The 17,434-nt window shown below is 42.8% G+C and overlaps 1 non-coding gene across 1 annotated transcript; it reads left to right on the top strand.

Moving 5' to 3' along the window:
* Window positions 1-657: 657 nt before the first annotated feature.
* On the top strand, window positions 658-791 carry LOC129405414 (U11 spliceosomal RNA). The gene has a single exon (XR_008630564.1). It is a non-coding gene; the product is annotated as a U11 spliceosomal RNA (small nuclear RNA).
* The last annotated feature ends 16,643 nt before the right edge of the window (window positions 792-17,434 follow it).

Here is a 17,434-nt window from a genome sequence, read left to right on the forward strand (position 1 = left end):
TCCTTTCCCTTGTCTTCTCTCTCCTCTCTTTCCTTCCGCTCTATTCCACTACCCCTCCACACTTCTCTTCCCTTCCTTTCCTTCTTCTTCCCTACATTGCCTTTGTTATTGTGATAGCTGGGAGTTACACAAGTTTGTGGTGGTCTGCACACTCAGTCATGGTGCTTGCTAGTGGTTGCAGTTATGGAGTCACTGTGCATTCTTTGTTGTAGGACTTGCTGAGGGTCACTCTGGTGCTCAACACTTGGATTGCTAGAGGTTGCAGTCCTGACTGCAGTGCCCCCATCTCTTTTTTAGTGCCATGTGTGCTGAGACTCTCACACTTTAATTGCAGTGTCTGGACAGATCTGGCCATGAGCCGGTGATTGTGTGCTCTTTTGCAGCTGGGTGAGCAGGGATGTTGAACACAGTAGAGCCACAGGACTGTGTCAGTGCATGCTAGTGACATGTGGTATGAAACTCATAGCCTCATGGTTAAAAGGTAAGCACTTTTTGCCACGGAGTCATCCAGCCAAGTAACCATTTATTGTAGTTCTAGAGGAAGCTAGTAATTTATTATTTTATCAGAGTACTGGGGGAAACTATTAATCCTAACTGTGTCATCGATACATTGGTGCTGACAAACTGGTGTTTGTAAAACAAAAAAAATATACTATAAGAAGGGGCTTCTGCCATGAGTGGGACACGTTGGGCAGCTTGCTTGCTCTACATGTGAAATTGACATCAAGAGATTTTGGAAGCATAATTTCTTGGCAGTAGGACAGCTGATGATTGTTGGTCTTGGCACCTCCAACCCCCACCCCACCCAAAAAAGGAAAAAATATATATATATATGTATACTACAAAGATGATCTGCTAGATCCCGATGTTGAAAACTGTCTTAAAATGACTGGTATTTGGGGGAAGAATCTACTCTATGATTTTAGGTGGAAGATCTTTTATGCCGCCTGAGCTTTCCCGCTGTCTTTACTGAAATTATCTCTCCACCATATCTCCTGGGCAAAGCCTACTCCTTATTCAAGAGTAACTTGGACGATTGTTTCCTCTGAACTCTTCCCTGACACTCCTAGTCCAACCAAGAGCTTCTTTCTGCGCTTCCTGCGTGCCTCTGTTAGGGGTCTGCTGGAAGCTGAAGAACACCTTATTATGTTTTTTTCACATACTTATATAGAGAGCAAAAGTGCCTACATATAGGCACTGGAATTTGAGTGCCTATATTTTATGCTCTTTCTGAGGACGTGTGAGGAGACAAGACTGATCACTTTCGGGGCTGGAGAGATAGCACAGCGGGTAGGGCGTTTGCCTTGCACGCGGCCGACCCGGGTTCAAATCCCAGCATCCCATATGGTCCCCTGAGCACCGCCACCGCCAGGGGTAATTCCTGAGTGCAGAGCCAGGAGTAACCCCTGTGTATCGCCAGGTGTGACCCAAAAAAGCAAAAAAAAAAAAAAAAAAAAAGACTGATCACTTTCAATGGAGAGTTGGAGAATCAACAGGTCTTGTCCAGATGGAGAAGGGAGACTCTGATGAACATAGTGAACATTTTTTTTTGAACCGCCAGAAGTGTGGAGGTTTGAAAAAAAGGCACACTTTCCCATCTCCAATTATTTTTAATGAGAAAAACATTTCTGCAATGAGATCCTTCGAGGTCTAGATAGTTTTCAAATTAGCAATGTTTGGTGTTTTTATTTACAAAGGCCAGATAAGGGACTATTGTAATTATGAAATAATGCATTATTAAACTGGAAGGAGTAATAATTAGTCCTCAGAGACTTCATATTCTGCATGATAGAGCAAAACTTGATAGGATTCTGAGTGTGAAGGGATTTGGCTTCACACATATCTAGTTTAAAGCATGCCTCTTCTACTTAGCACTGGGTGGCCTTGAGTGAGTTGCTTAGCTTCTCTGAGTTTCCAGTTCCTGTGTATAAAACAGAAAATTAACCCTCTGCATTATACTTTTTCATAGTCAAAAGAAGCAATCCAAAAACAGATAGGATTAAAAAGTCAGTACGGTGACAATGCACTTGCTTGTAGCTGTGCTCTGTTCCTCCCTCCAGCCTCCAAATCATAAACGAATGAATAAAGATTTAAGTAAATTAAAATCCTTAAAAATTATGATCAAAGAATTAATATAGTGGTTAAGGTGCTTGAATTTCTTGCAGTTGACCAGGGTACAGTCTCTGGTACCACAGGCTAACACTGCAAAGAGGGGTCCCAAATCCACCTTTTTCCCCCAAATAAAAAATTTAAATTAAATTGAAAATTAATTTATATCACTGGGATAATCCAATTTAAAGGAAATTTGAAAAGGCAGACATCAAGTCTAAAATGTGTAATCATGTGTAAAATGGAAAGGCATATATAAGAATTAGTTTGGGCAGTTGCTCATATCATAAACAAAAGAAAGTATTGTTATAAACCAATTTAAATCACCTACAATAGGGTAGTGGGACACTAAAACTGGGTCTTTTCCCTTGGCAGAGGTTAGCATTTAAAAAGCACTTATTTATGTGAAACTAAGTGTTTAGAGAGAAGCTGGAGTGTGGATTTGCAGTCACTCAGGAAAATAATCTGACACTGATTACCCAAATTCAATTGTATATATCCATGGAGCATTAGGATCATCCTTGGATTTTGGTAAATTCTACAGATTGGTTTGTTCAACTTCCTTTGACTCTTTAGAATATGATTTTAAGCTCATTTGAAGATAAAAAGGTAAAATCAATATTTTCTATATAGCCTCTCTGAGAGCCCGGCAAGCTACGGAGAGTATCCCACCCACACGGGCAGAGCCTGGCAAGTTGCTCATGGTGTACTCGATATGCTAAACACAGTAACAATAGGTCTCATTCCCCTGACCCTGAATGAGCCTCCAATCGTTGGGAAAGACGAGTAAGAAGAGGCTGCTAAAATCTCAGGGCTGGGAAGAATAAAGACGTTACTGGTGCCCGCTCAAGTAAATTGACGAACAATGGGATGACAGTGATACAGTGATACAGTGATTCTCAGTGTTTAGAGTTCATGAATAGCCTAGCTTTCTTCAAGCAAAAGCAATGCTGGCAGATACATGGCAGATATGACTATTATGAGGCTGACATCTCTCTTTTGCTCTTCTTCCTAGCGTGCATGGTTAGAGAGACTTTTTATTACTGCAATTGATTTTTTCAGAAGATGTAGCAGAGATACAAACAGCTGTTTCTAATATGAAGGGTACAGAGAAGTGGGTAAAAGGCATTCATTTTGCAAACCCTGACTTTAGAGAGCGTCCATGTCCTCTAGCTCCTACACTGCAAAAACACCACAGCTCTCTGGTGGTCAGTTCTGCTGTGAAAGTCTGAGAGTCATCTTGGACGTGCCATCTTGATGCTACTTTCTTTCACTCACAAGAAATTCTTTCTCTTCTTTTTTTTTTTTTTGCAAACGAGCTAGAGAAGATTCTAACAGCTATAATTAGTCCAAGAGGGGAACAAGGATATGAATGACATCCATCGTAATGTTCATGTTGCAGCTGGGACTAATTGGTCATCTGTTTATCATCATTGAGGGGATGGATTTCTAAAAAGAGGTGACTAGCTACTCAGGCATTAGGATCAATGAAGTGGATGCTCATGTGGCAATATGGACAGACCTTAAAAACCTTCTTGATTCAGAGAGACCAAAAAAAAAAAGGACTGCCATAGAGACAGGCTGGGAAGTTGGGGTGACGGGAGGGAAACTAGGGACATTGGTGATGGAAAATGTACATGGGTGGAGGGATGGGTGTGGGAACATTGTGTGACTGAAACCCAATCATGAACAGACTTGTAACTGTGTAGATCACGATTTAATAAAAAAAAATTAAAAATACCCTCCTTGTTGGGCTGGAGAGATAGTATGAAAGGAAGACATTTGCTTTGCAGATAGCTGACTCTGGCTTGATATCCTGGCTCTGCATATGTCCCCTGACCAATACCAGGAGTGACCCCTGAGTTCAGAGCCAGGACTCAGCCCTGAGCACTGCTGTGTATAGTCTGGACACCAAACAAACAAAAACTGGATAAAAGCAAAACAAAATAAAAGACCAGCCTTGATTAAAAAAGAGAACACAAAATTTGTAGCATAATACTATTTAAATAAATTAAAATATAACTACACGGTGATGGTGAAGACATAAACCCTCATTTAATTTTTGCCACATTAGAACAGAAGCTTAATTGCGGAAGAGAAATGAAAGGAGGGGATGCAAACAACAAGGAATAAATAAACCGGAAGGCTTTGGACAGAATGACTCATAGACTTTGGAATAATAATTTCTAAAATCATTGCACATCAGATGGGGAAAAAAGACCTAGCATCATTGTCAAAAGTGTGATAGAGGTGAATGGAGTTGGACAAGCTTAAACACTTCTAATTTATTGAATAACAATCTACACAATTAATAACATCACTAAAATCATACAGACAAGCAAGCAAATCCAACTAAGAACATTCATTAACTAATACAATATTCCAAATGATATCCTCGCCTCCAGCTGACTGAAGCCACAACCCAGGCACTCTTAACGGAATATTTCTCAGGCTTCTGGTGAGATCTGCAGTCTCAGCTCAAGATTGTCTGGACACCCAGAATGAGGTTGGCAAAGGGGCGGGGTTGTCAGCATCGCCATCTCTCGGACAGGTTGGAATCAAATCGGTCAGAGTCCATCCATTGGGGACAAGGCGGAGATCCAGAACTTCCATCAGGTACCAAGTACGTCAGAGATAGAAAGGAGATTAAGAGGTCAGAGGTCCTTCAGTGGTTGATAGGAGCTGTCAAAAGCCTGTCATTTAAGGGTCCATTGTCCAATCATTTTGTAGTGTCATCAATCAAATTGGTCAGCCAGAGTTCAAGACAGGAGGCATCTGCCTAACATTGATAAACAGGTGTTTCAAGCCCGGTCAGGTACTGGTTATCAGTGGCCCTGTTTATACTGACTAACCCTGTAGAACACTTACTAGTTTTTTTTTTCTTTTGGTTTTTGGGTCACACCCAGCAATGCACAGGGGTTACTCCTGGTTCATACACTCAGGTATTACTCCTGGCGGTGCTCGGGGGACCATATGGGATGCTGGGAACCGAACCTGGGTCGGCCGCGTGCAAGGCAGCTGCCCTACCTACTGTGCTATCGCTCCAGCCCACAACAACTTATTAGTTTTTAAAGCACAGAGTTGCTCCCGCTCTCTCTTCATCACCATCATTATCCAAGGCAAACTGCTTTGCATATATATTTTTTTCTCTTTCTACCTGGGACTGAATGAGCTGCACACTGAGTGGAGCCTAGATACCTGTAGGGAGGGAGGGCAGGATGATGGGAGCCACACAATGTGTTACAAGAGCATTGTTTGATGACTATGGGGATGCTCAGCCTGGAGACGAACCCAGAGGTACCTCAGGATCTGCTTCTCGGGAGGTCACTCTAAGCTCTTTGCCACAATGATGCTCACTGCAAAACTAACTGACAGAGGCAGTTTTATGGTAAAAGATCAAATAACTAGTTGATAATACAGTTTGGCAGTTTGTTTTCCACAAAAATACAGCGATAAAACTAACTGCTCCCTGGAGGCACAAATGTGTAACGCCGAACTGCATCCCTTACCAAAAAATGGTCGATTTGCACATCTCTCTCTGCGCAATCCTCGCTCCCACTGGTCAAGAGCAAGTTTTCCAAGTGAAGGCAAATATGAGATGGCTTCCTCCAAGGGCACTGATAATCAGTTTTTAAAGTTAATTTACTTAAAATTGCTGGGTACTATTTTTTTTTTTTTTTGCTTTTTGGGTTACACCTGGCAATGCACAGGGCTCACTCCTGGCTCTGCACACAGGAATTACCCCTGGTGGTGCCTAGGGGACCATATGCGATACTGGGAATCGAACCCGGGTCGACTGCGTGCAAGGCAAATGCCCTACCCGCTGTGCTATTGCTCCAGCACCATTTTTGTTTGTTTTTAAAGTATCAAGTTTACTAAGAAATAAAGGGAGGTAATGTAAGTGCTCAGGAGAGAACATGGAGAACTTGGCCCCTTGGGTGTGGAGGGAGAGCCCTCGTATGAGAGTAAGGAAGCACACATCTCCAGAGAAGTACCAGAGACATGTGCTAGGGTACCACTTATGCAGGCCACATGGGCGCCCAGGTGACACATGAGCTGGGGCAACACTTTGCACCAGTGAGTTCAATCTTGACCTAAGCACATTACTCTGGATGCGACTGAAAAATGAAACGGTCAGAAAGAACAAGTCAAGTTCTCCCAAAAAAGACAGTTACAAGTTTTCCAAGGGGCGTGTTTCTTGCAAATTCTGTTGCCTCCCTGCCCGGTGGCTATTTGATTGTGGAGAAAAAGGTGTAGAGAGAAATTGCTATTTGGAAGAAAGAGCAACTTAGGAGAGTCAGGGACATTAAAACAAAAACTGTTCTAGGGTAGCCTACTGTTCTAGACCTGCCCTAGAACAGTAATTCCCTGCAGGGCCTAGAGTCTAGACCAGTTAGGTATTTACCAGAACAAGAGAGCAGCGCCCCCCAACCTTCCCATCAGACCCCAGCTCAGAGGCTTGCGGACCCCAGTGAGAAGCTCCTTACACACAAGTATGGTATGGATTGACAACTGGGAAATGCGCACCTCTCTTAAAGAAGACACATTAGTGAAAAAGGGACGCTCTTCCACTGTTGGTGGGAATGCCGACTGGTCCAGCCTTTGTGGTAAACAATATGGGCATTCCTTCAAAAACTAAAAATTGAGCTTCCATATGACCCCACAATACTACCTCTGGGAATATACACCGAGGGTGCAAAAAAGCACAGTAGAAATAACATCTGCAACTGTATATTCATTGAGCACTATTCACAGTAGTGAGAATCTGGAAACAACCTAAATGCCCGAGAACAGATGACTGATTAAAGAAACTTTGGTACATCTACACAATGGAATACTATGCAACTATTAGGAGAGATGTCACTGTCACTGTCACTGTCATCCCGTTGTTCGTCGATTTATTCGAGCTGGCACCAGTAGTGTCTCTATTCCTCCCAGCCCTGAGATTTTAGCAGCCTCTCCTTACTCATCTTTCCCAACGATTGGAGGCTCTTTCAGGGTCAGGGGGATGAGACCTATTGTTACTGTTTTTGGCATATCGAATATGCCATGGGGAGCTTGCCAGGCTCTGCCCGTGGGGGCGGGATATTCTTGGTAGCTTGCTGGGCTCTTCAAGAGGTATATATATTACTCCTTGTTGCCTACTGTCTGAACAAATATGGTGTGGTAATTACGGAAAATGGGTAGGAAGTGTCTTACACTGCATGGTCTAAAAAGCAGCCTGCAGCATGGTGGTGGTTGGGTAGTGGAGGTCGGCTGCTGGGGCTGGGTCCCTCGGGTGGGGAGGGTTCTCACTCACCCTTGTCTGGGGTGCCCTGAGTGAAAACAGCCTGGCACGGAGTCTGGTGGCATGGCTATGGAGGCCTCATTTTATACTCCCGTCTGGGAGGAGCAGCCATTGAGATCTCTTAGGAGAGATGAAGTCAGGAAATTTGCTTATAAGTGGATGGACATGGAGAGTATCATGCTACGTGAAATGAGCCAGAAAGAGAGGGACAAATATAGAAGGGCTGCACTCATTTGTGGAGTATACAATAACATAATATGAAACATAATAACATAATATGAAACTAACACCTGAGGACAGTAGACACAAGGGCCAGGAGGGTTGCCCCATAGCTAGAAGTCTGTCTTATGCGCTGGGGGAGAAAGAAGCTGGAATAGAGAAGGGATCACTAAGACAATGATGGTTGGAGGAATCGTTTGGAATGGGAGATGTGTGCTGAAAGTAGATAAAGGACCAAACATGATGACCTCTCAGTATCTGTATTGCAAACCGTAATGCCCAAAAGTAGAGAGAGAGTATGGGGGAAATTATCTGCCATGGAGGCAGGGGGAGGGTGGTATGGGGCAGGGCACACTGGGGACATCAGTAGTGGAGAATGTGCACCTATGGAGGGCTAGGTCTTTGGTCATTGTATGATTGACACTCAAACATGAAAGCTTAAAACTATATCTCAAGGTAATTCAATATTTAAAAAAAGACACATTAGAGAAAATGAAAAATGACTTCACAAAGTCCCTTAACTTTCCCTTACATTTTGTGACTTTACCCTTCTTTTACAGCAGATTTGCTTGACGGTCAATTTGCTATACAGGAAAATCGTTTGCAGCAGAGAAACCGGGGCCGCAGCACTTGGCCACACGGAATGTTCCCGGGGCTGCAGCACTTGGCCACACGGAATGTTCCCAAGTTTGCACTGACAGCTCAGCATTTCAGGAATCCCCCCTGAGTCTCAGCCCTGGGAGGCCAGGTAATGGACCCTGTTCCATCAGAGGACAAATCTTCATCTACTGAGAAGGACAAAGCTGAGGGAGGGAAGTTTGGGCACAACTGGGGGAAACTTTCCAATAACCTGCTGTATACCACAGCAGAGGACAGCCCATTTCCCAGGATGCTGGGGTCTCTGCCACCCGGGGGAGCTCTGCCAGGTATGAAATTTGATTGATTGTTCCTTTGCAGTGCATTGCTTTTAGGAGGAAACGAAAGATACTCTACTCCTCCCCACTCTCACACACGCACGCACGCACGCACGCACACATGCACGCATGCGCGCACACAGGTCAAATAATTAGAGGTTTGCGTCTAGGGCTGACTCCAAAACCTCACACTTTAAATTTACACCGTTCTGAGCTCATCTTAGAAGTTCATTCTCCTCCAAGGTGGTAAAATTAATGCTAGATTGTATGTTACAGACCAGCAATGCTTGGTGAGGCATTCAGAGTGAGGCATTCCATGAAACAGATCTGGCTGAATCGTGAGCTGATTTTGCAAACACTCGAGTCTCCTGAGAAGTCTAGCTGCAGACCCCTTCCAGACTCTGGCTCGAGCTCAGAACTGACGCTAGATAAGAAGAGGGGTCCGAAGAGGTTTACTACGTGCTAACCCCAGTAGCTGAGCACAGAGCCTGCTATAGTAGAGCCTAAAAAGCAGGTGCAGTGTCTGTTCTTTAAGGTCAGAATGAATAACCAGCATAGTTATAACTAGGCTGAAAAATAATAGTGGCCATATTTCCAGACTGTGTGCTAAACACGGGCCACAGGGCTTTATAGGTATCTGAACTGACCACGGAAATGCACCAGTAACTCAGTGCTTATTTGATGAGCTTATGATCTCATTTTGTTTTCTCCTTCACAAGCACGCTGGAAATCCACCACAAGTGTTCACAATAGGCCCAATTAATAGGCCCACTAGGTAGATGATAACACTGGGGGCCTAGATTTCTATTCTAGTTTTCATTACAATCATTGTAAAAATAATAATTACTTGCAAGCCATTTGGTTAGGTTACTTCCCACAGACCTGTCAAAACAACTCACGTGGAAAAATTGAAATCTGGGGATAATATTTAAAAATTCTTAGTTACTACATTTCTTATGTTTCAACCTATTGTTCTTGCTAGTGGCAGTGTTTTGCTCTCAATAATCTTACTCTGAATTCCCCTCCCTGCTTCATTGCATATTTGTGTGTATGTGTGTTTGGATGGGTGATATTTTAAACTGGAAGGTGTCATTTACCATGCCAAAATAGTGTCTGATGATAATAAGGATTCCCTGGAGCTTCTTAAACAGTGGTATTTAGGTCTTCTCATTGAAGTTTTGTTCAGAGTCTGTGATGGTATCCATCACATTGTGTTATAGTTAGTTGTGATCTTTTCAAGGGCATGTGCAAAGTAATGGATGGATGAACCCACTGTTGACTAGAATGATGCACTTGCTAGGATTAGTTTATGAATTGTTACCAAGCAATTGATTAAATTGTAAAGGCAAAGAAGTTATCACAGTATTTTTCCTTGATATTAAGCTTGAGTCTATTTATCTGTATGTATGTTTACCCAAGTACAAACTTATCAATGTGTTATTATCTCCCTGCTATTTTTTCCCCATGTGTGCATTACGCAAGGGTCTTTAAATGTCTCAATGGGAGAGTGTGGCAGGATTGTTGATTTGAAAAATCAGGTATATCTCAATGAACACCTATTATTTTATTTTTTTTTACTTTATTTAAATACCGTGGTCTAAAAAGGTGTTCATAAATTGTTATGGGCATTCAGTGTCCCAACACCAATCCCTCCATCAGTGTCACCTTTCCTCTGTCTTTGTTCCCCTTTTCCCAGCACAAAGCCTGCCCCCTTAGCAGGCACACAAATAATTTATTTTATGATGCTTGTTATGAATAAATGGCTAATGGAATTGCCAAAAATACTTTAGTAAAAGAGAATTTGTGGAAATTGTTATATCTCACCACGGGGTCATTAAATCCTCGTCTGAGGGAACAAACAAAGCTATTTGTTCCTAGTTGAGCCTTCTGTGTTATTGCTTTTGTTTATTAAATTTAGCTAATTTCTATTTAATTTCCTAGAGCACCTACTTTTAAATGCTTCTAAATTTTGCTGGACATTATTTACAAGTTAATCTGTCCAAGTTTAAAAAAAGAAATTTTTTTTTATTTAAAAAAAATCTGAGCATGTGTGTCCCTCTCCTTTATTATGGATTTCCTTTAATTCTTAGAAATTGCTGAATACATTTCCAATATGAATTAGTTGACTTGGTTGAATTAGTTGGACCACTTGAATTAGTTGAGTATTTTAGATCTGTTAGTGAAATGCTCACTCATTCATTCTTTTTAACCAGCTTTGTTGAATGCTTACAATGTGTCAGGCTTGTGTCAGACACCCAGGACATGGCAGTGACTGAAATACAGAGGGTTCTCCTAGTCCAGGCAGGAGAACACAATTTAACAGTGGTGGTTAAGCTCCAGCTGCTTCTATGAGCACAGAAAGGCCTTCTAATCACCCTGGTAGCAAAGCAAGTTTTCAAGAAGAGCTCACCTGAGAGGTGTGGCCTGATGCATGAGTGGCACCTGGAAGGTGCAGGTAGAATATTATTAGACTGATAGCAAGAGAACAAAGAGGCAACTGAAGAGCCAAAGAGATCCCTGCTCTCAGAGACCCACATTGGGATCTCTTAGGTTGCATAAACCAGAAATAATCACCCTTCTCTCTTCTACTTTGAACTCTATTGGTGGGCAATTCTTGGTTGATGAGGCAACTAATAGCTATTTGGACATGCGCGGGGAATTGAGTGGAAACGATATTACTGCAACCAACGAGCTGGCAGATGCAAACGGATTCCGATGAGGCTGATGGAAGAGAATGAGAAATTTTATAAATTAGATTCTGAGGAAGCCATCTTCATTTGTCTTATTATAAGCACATGCCTTGTGTAATCATGCCAGTTGGTGCTGGGTACTCTTTATTTCGCTCACAAAACTGTCTGGAAAGCTCAGATTTATATTTATCCATGGCTGTGCTGTCTGTAATCAAGAAGCTTTGCTCTCGACTCCCGCAGAAGTTTCCATTTAAATAAAAATAAAATTGAAATCAAATGCTGCATTTGAAGCTGCTCTGCTCCCTTTGCCATTTGCTAATCAGGCCCTTCTCATTATTTAACCTCAGAAATCAGAGCTTCTGAAACGGAGGAGCAGAACTGCTCACATGACATCCATCCATTTGTTTATTGACTTGACTTTCCCCCAAGAGCCCCCGATGAAACTCTTCCACATGACTGGGTAATGTTGTCCAGATAAATGCTTCTCAAGGTGTGCACTCAAAAACCATGTGCATATGAGTCCCTGGAAAATGGACTGAAACAGAATATTCTTCAGACCCCACACAGTTTCTGTATCAGAAATTCTGGAACTGATTCCCTGATTCTCTGGTACCAGCTTTTTGTGGGGGGGAGACTGGGGGGGTGGTTCACATCCAACAATGCTCAGGGGTTACTCCTGGCTCTACACTCAGGAATTACTCTTGGTGGTACTCAGGAGACCATATCGCAATGCCAGGAATTGAACCACAGTCCGCCTGCATGCAAGGCAAACGACCTACCCAGTGTACTATCCCCCTGGCCCTGGTACCACATGTTAAGCTGTCTCTAGTTGTTTGCTCTGAATATTTGCCTATAATGCTGATTTAGTATGAGCACTGTCTACCAGTGCTGGGAAGTTAGATTTGAATAAGACATGGTTTCTGCATCCTAGCCACAGTCTGGTACATGATGAAGAAACATAATAATTTCATCTAAGCAAATGTGTGCAGGCATGGTACATGCATTACAACATGGCAGTGGCTAGAGGGACATTTTTTTAATATTAATAAAAAAATCAGTGTTTGCTAATGATGTTTTAACAAAAGTTATCATAAGTCTAATTCAAAATTTTCTTATTTGTCAATTACACTTAAAAATTTCATAATTTATATATTTAAAACATTAAATTGTTTTGTTGGAACAAAAATGTTCTAACACAAAATGCTGAAATTCTGAGACTATAATCATAGTGTAGATAACACAACAAAAAATAATATCAACTTTACTTACTTGGTATCTATATTAGAACTTTGCCTCCTGTTTCATCAGTTTCACTCTTTCCACCCCCCCCCCCCCCATCCTTTGCAAATCCACTTAATTCTTTGGTTTTTCAAATCCCAGATCTTTGTCATTTCATGCATGCAGAGTGCAGGAAACATTATTCAGAAGTGGACATTTTCTTAGCTAACCTAACATTATTCCAAAAAAATTTTACCACGCTTAGTGTCCTATTCAGGTTTCTTCAATTGTCTTAAGAATATGTTTTTGTTGATTTGTTCAAATCCATTCCCAAGTAAGAACCATACCTGGGGCATTTGGTGGTTGTGCTTCTAAAGTCTAATAATAAAGAACAGTCCTTCCTGCCTGACATTTTCTCCTGGCACCCCGGACCCCCGCCCCTTTATTTTATTTTCTTATGGAAGAGACCAGGTCTTATAGAAAACCCACATTCTGAATTTGTCTACTTGTTCCATTGTGGTCTTCTTTAACTACATGCATGTTCCCTATCCCTTTGCTTTACAGTAAACTAGAATTTAGCACTAAAGTCTTGATTAGATTGAAATTAAGGTTTTCCAAGGCTCTAGGGTGCTGTGGATTCACATTTTACCTCTTTAGAAGCACCGAGCACCTGGCTGTGTTGTTTTCATGATGCTAATTTGATCATGAGTTTCAGATGTGATCTCTCCATTCTAAAACATTAAACATTAAACTTGCCTCTAATTGTTTTACCAAAAGATGCTATTAGCTTGAATCAGTTATTTCATTTGGGGTTGAAAGTGACTGTTTCTGTCATCTGCTCATGTTTGTTAGCTGGAATTTTCCTGTAAGGACCCATTATGCTCACAAACTGTGAATATCTGATTGTCCTGAAATAGATTTCATTGAGGAAAGGGAGGGTAACTGTTTCTTTCCCTTGAGTACTGACTTTCAATTAGGGGTTGGTGCCTGGCTGGTGAGTTCTGAGAATGGGATTCTATTCTTTCTGTTGCTGCTGAGCATCATTTTTAATGACCATGTGAGGTTTTCTGTTGATTTCCGATACAACGTGCTCATCATGATTTTTACCACAAGTCCTATTACTACACATCTTTAGTAATATTTATATCTTTCTTACCGTTGAGTATTACCTGGTAATGCTCAGCTCTCTAGCTGGATGGTTCAGTGCTCAGGCCAGATGGTCATGCTAGGAATTACCAGGGCAATCCTGGCAGTGCTCGGGGTCACTAGAGACACACCAAGAAGTTCTGGGAAGCATTTGGTGCCCAGAATCAAACTCAGTCCCTTGCATATGCAAGACATGTACTCATGATCACTGAGCTATCTCTTCAGCATTCTTCAATGATTTAAATTTAGACCTTCATCTCCCATTTCTCTGAGGAAACCCCGCTTCTTTTGGAAAGGAGTTACTTAGCCATAATTCAGGTGCTAGAAATCCTCACTGTGACCTTCCTATAGGCAGAGCTAGAAAGTACCTAGTTTAAAAAAGTCCTAAGTTTTCAGATAGAGAAGGGACCACCAAGTAAAGGGTGCTAGGAGGGCCCGCTCGGAATGGGAGAGGCGGACTGGAAGTGATAGACTGAACATGATAGCCACTTAATACCTCTACTGCAATCCACAACACCCAAAGAAGAGAGAGAACAAAAGGGAATGTCCTGCCATGGGGGGTTTGGGTGTGGGGGTAATGAGGTAGGGGTGGTTGGGGGGATGCAGGGATCATTGGTGGTGGAAAATGGACACTGGTGGAAGGATGGGTACTCGATCATTGTATGACTGAAATGCAAGCACGAAAGTTTGTAAGTGTGTAACAGTACCCCCATGGTGATTCACTAATAAAAAACTTTTTAAAAAAATCCTAAGTTCAAACAAGTCATTTCCAAACATTTCCAAAAGTGTAGGAGAGTTTAATGTAACTTTCTTGAATTTGTTCTGGAGAAAAGAAATCTTTCTTCATACATTGAAAACCATGGCACCAGATAAAATTTGCATAAGTACCTATTTTCTATATTTATAATATATTCCTTTGTGGTCAGAAAAGATGTTTGGTATAATTACCAAGTTCTTGATTTATTAAAGCTTGTTTTCACTCTCACTTACTTGCATTCCAGTATAATTTATTGAGTGGGAGTCAAGAGGCGGAGTTTCAACTGGTAAATACTGGTCAGTATATTTGGGGTGCTTATTATGTGGTGGGAAAAAGTTTAAATAGCTTATATTTAAATAATTAACTCATTGAATCCTTGTTCCAGTTCTACTATGATTATTCCCATGTTACAATTGGGAAAACCAAGAAATTAAGAGGCCTAATAATTTCACACACAGGGCCAGGATATGACTCAGTAGTAAAGCTCATAAGCTTTGCATGCATGAGGCTCTGAGCTCAAAACTGGCCATGGAATAAATACACAGAAATCAAATGCATAAAATAATTTCACACAGTAAATGGTTGAGCTGGACTTTAAATTGATGCATTTGGGCAACAGAGCCCCAATTCCTTATTACCTGTGAAGTCATACCCCTCTAGATGAGAAAAGAGCCAAGGTTCAGTTTTCCCACTCCACAGCCTCTTGCCCCCTCTGACTCAGTTTCTCCTTCACTAGTTGTGTCCCTTTTCTGTCTTTAAGCAAGACCGTTGACGATCAGAACCAAATGCTCCCAGAACTGCTCCTGGCTTTTCATTCAGCAGGCCAGTAACTCCGTGGCCATGAACTGATTCATAGGTAAACAGGAAGGACAGTCTGTTCCAATTGTGATTTTTTAGGAAACCAAAGTATTTCTACTTGAATATAAACTTTGCTTTTTTAAAAAAAAACAAACCAAGCACATGTTCCAGCATCAAAGTATTCTCGTGTCCTGCCAATCCCCTTCAACCTTGTCACGTACTAGAATTAAGGAATACTTGGGAGCGATAGCACAGCGGGTAGGGCGTTTGCCTTGCACGCGGCCGACCCGGGTTCGATCCCCGGCATCCCATATGGTGCCCCAAGCACTGCCAGGAGTAATTCCTGAGTGCAAAGCCAGGAGTAACCCCTGAGCATCACTGGGTGTGACCCAAAAAGCAAAAAAAAAAAAAAAAAGGAATACTTGGGGATATTGTGGGAAGTACAGGAGAGACATGGGTTTTATCAGCTTTGCTCCACAGGAGAGGAGATAGTGGTGTAGAGGCACGAGGGCTTCTGGGACCACTGTAGAGAGGGTGCTCCCTCAGAACTTGAGTTGGCATTGCTTTGTGGCACTCACCATCCTGGTGAGACCCAAGAAGCAAGGCCAATAATGAGAAAATGTCAGGTAAAGGTGGAGAGGGAGGTGCAGGGGGTCAGAGGGAGCAATTTGGACCGAGGATGGTGAGCAGAGGGAGGAAATATGCCCTGGCAGGGTCCGACTCATTCCATGCCACTTCCTGTGCATGTTTAAGGTGGCTGTGACCATCTGAGTCCTTGATGCACCAACTATGATCCACTGTCCCCAGTTTCTGTCTCAGCTCACACTGATGGGATAAGAATCTTTTACTTATTTATTTACTTTTTTAAAAGAAGATTGAGGAACCCCTGGGTCTTGGAGGAGCGCAGGACTAAGGGACTTTGCCAATATTCTTCAGGGTCCAGCAGGTTGAAATTTCACTCCTGCATTGTGCTATTGGTGCTACTGTTCTGACATTCTGATGACACTGGAGGAGTAACCTCTGCCCCATCTCTTTGGGGTTACACAGCACAGATCTACTGGATCATCATGCCCGGTGAGGCAAACAGGAGTGTGGGGGTATCTCTCCACTGAGGTGAAGCATTGCTTCCTGATCCTGGTCGATGGACCACGTGGCTCAAACTGGAGGCGTGGGGAGTCAGCGGCCAGCCTTGATCATCGGGAGAGGGCAAGCAGGAGAAGCAGGCTATGGATTTCTCTCTTGTTTCCCTCCTCTGGAATAATCTACATGGAACCTACTCAAAAGTCCTCTTTGCCCAAGGAAGGAACAAGTCTTGGCAAGATGCACATCTCTTCACAGCACAGGGTGAAGATGGCAGCAGCAATGTACACATCCAATGGGTCTTTGTCTTCCACCCTTCCTTCCGCCTCTCTCTTTCACACTAGCCTGGCTTCCACCTCCTATCTGAAGCACCGATCCTTGCCCCCAGTGCTTTCTAGAGGAGGGAAGATGAATGAAATGTGACATAGAATATATACTCTTGCATCTGGGAAATCTCGTCATTCCACTCGAAGGCATGCAGATGAATGATGTGACGGGCATGATGTGCCTGCGATCACACGGGTAGGAAGTGCCAGCGCTGGCTCTCTGACCTGTCGCTTGGCTCCCCATCCCTGACTTTCTTGACTCAAGTTGAGACTAGAGCTTGATAGAGCATCGGTTTCTGGGGCCAATTTCCCACCATCGCTCACAGCCCCTCTGGGTGGTCTGGATCAGCGCCTTCTGTTTACCAGTGAGGAAAGCCAGGCTGCCAGGGGGCTGGTTTTGCCCGGGATCACACAACCCGCGAGTGGCAGAGCTTGGATTCAGGCTGAGGTCTGCAGAGGAGTTGGCACAGAATTCCTGATCTCGCAGAACTGTTGAGGGCTCTGCCTCCATGCTGCTGGGACTCACTCACTGCCAAGACTGATTAAATCGTCAGAGTCACTCTGACAGGCGTGATCCTGAACACAAATCTCCGAGCAAAGGCTCAAAGTAGCTTTTAAACAAACTGCTCTTGTGGCTGCCACTCACATTTCATCAAATTGTTTCCTATAGAGCTTGGTATGGTGATGAAGACTCAATTTCTGTGCCTCCCTCCCGTATTCACCCCCGTACTTCCTCGGTAGTTTTCCTTTATCACTGATTTCAGGAATCCATGGGTAGCCATGGTTGGAAATATGAGGTACAATGAGGTCTTTTGAGAAAGTGAGATACCCCATTCACAGTACTTTTATGGGTGTTGGTGATACTTGTTTTGTTTTATTATTGGTTATTG

The sequence above is a fragment of the Sorex araneus genome, chromosome 5, assembly GCF_027595985.1.
Source record: "Sorex araneus isolate mSorAra2 chromosome 5, mSorAra2.pri, whole genome shotgun sequence".
In the NCBI taxonomy this organism is placed as follows: domain Eukaryota; kingdom Metazoa; phylum Chordata; class Mammalia; order Eulipotyphla; family Soricidae; genus Sorex; species Sorex araneus.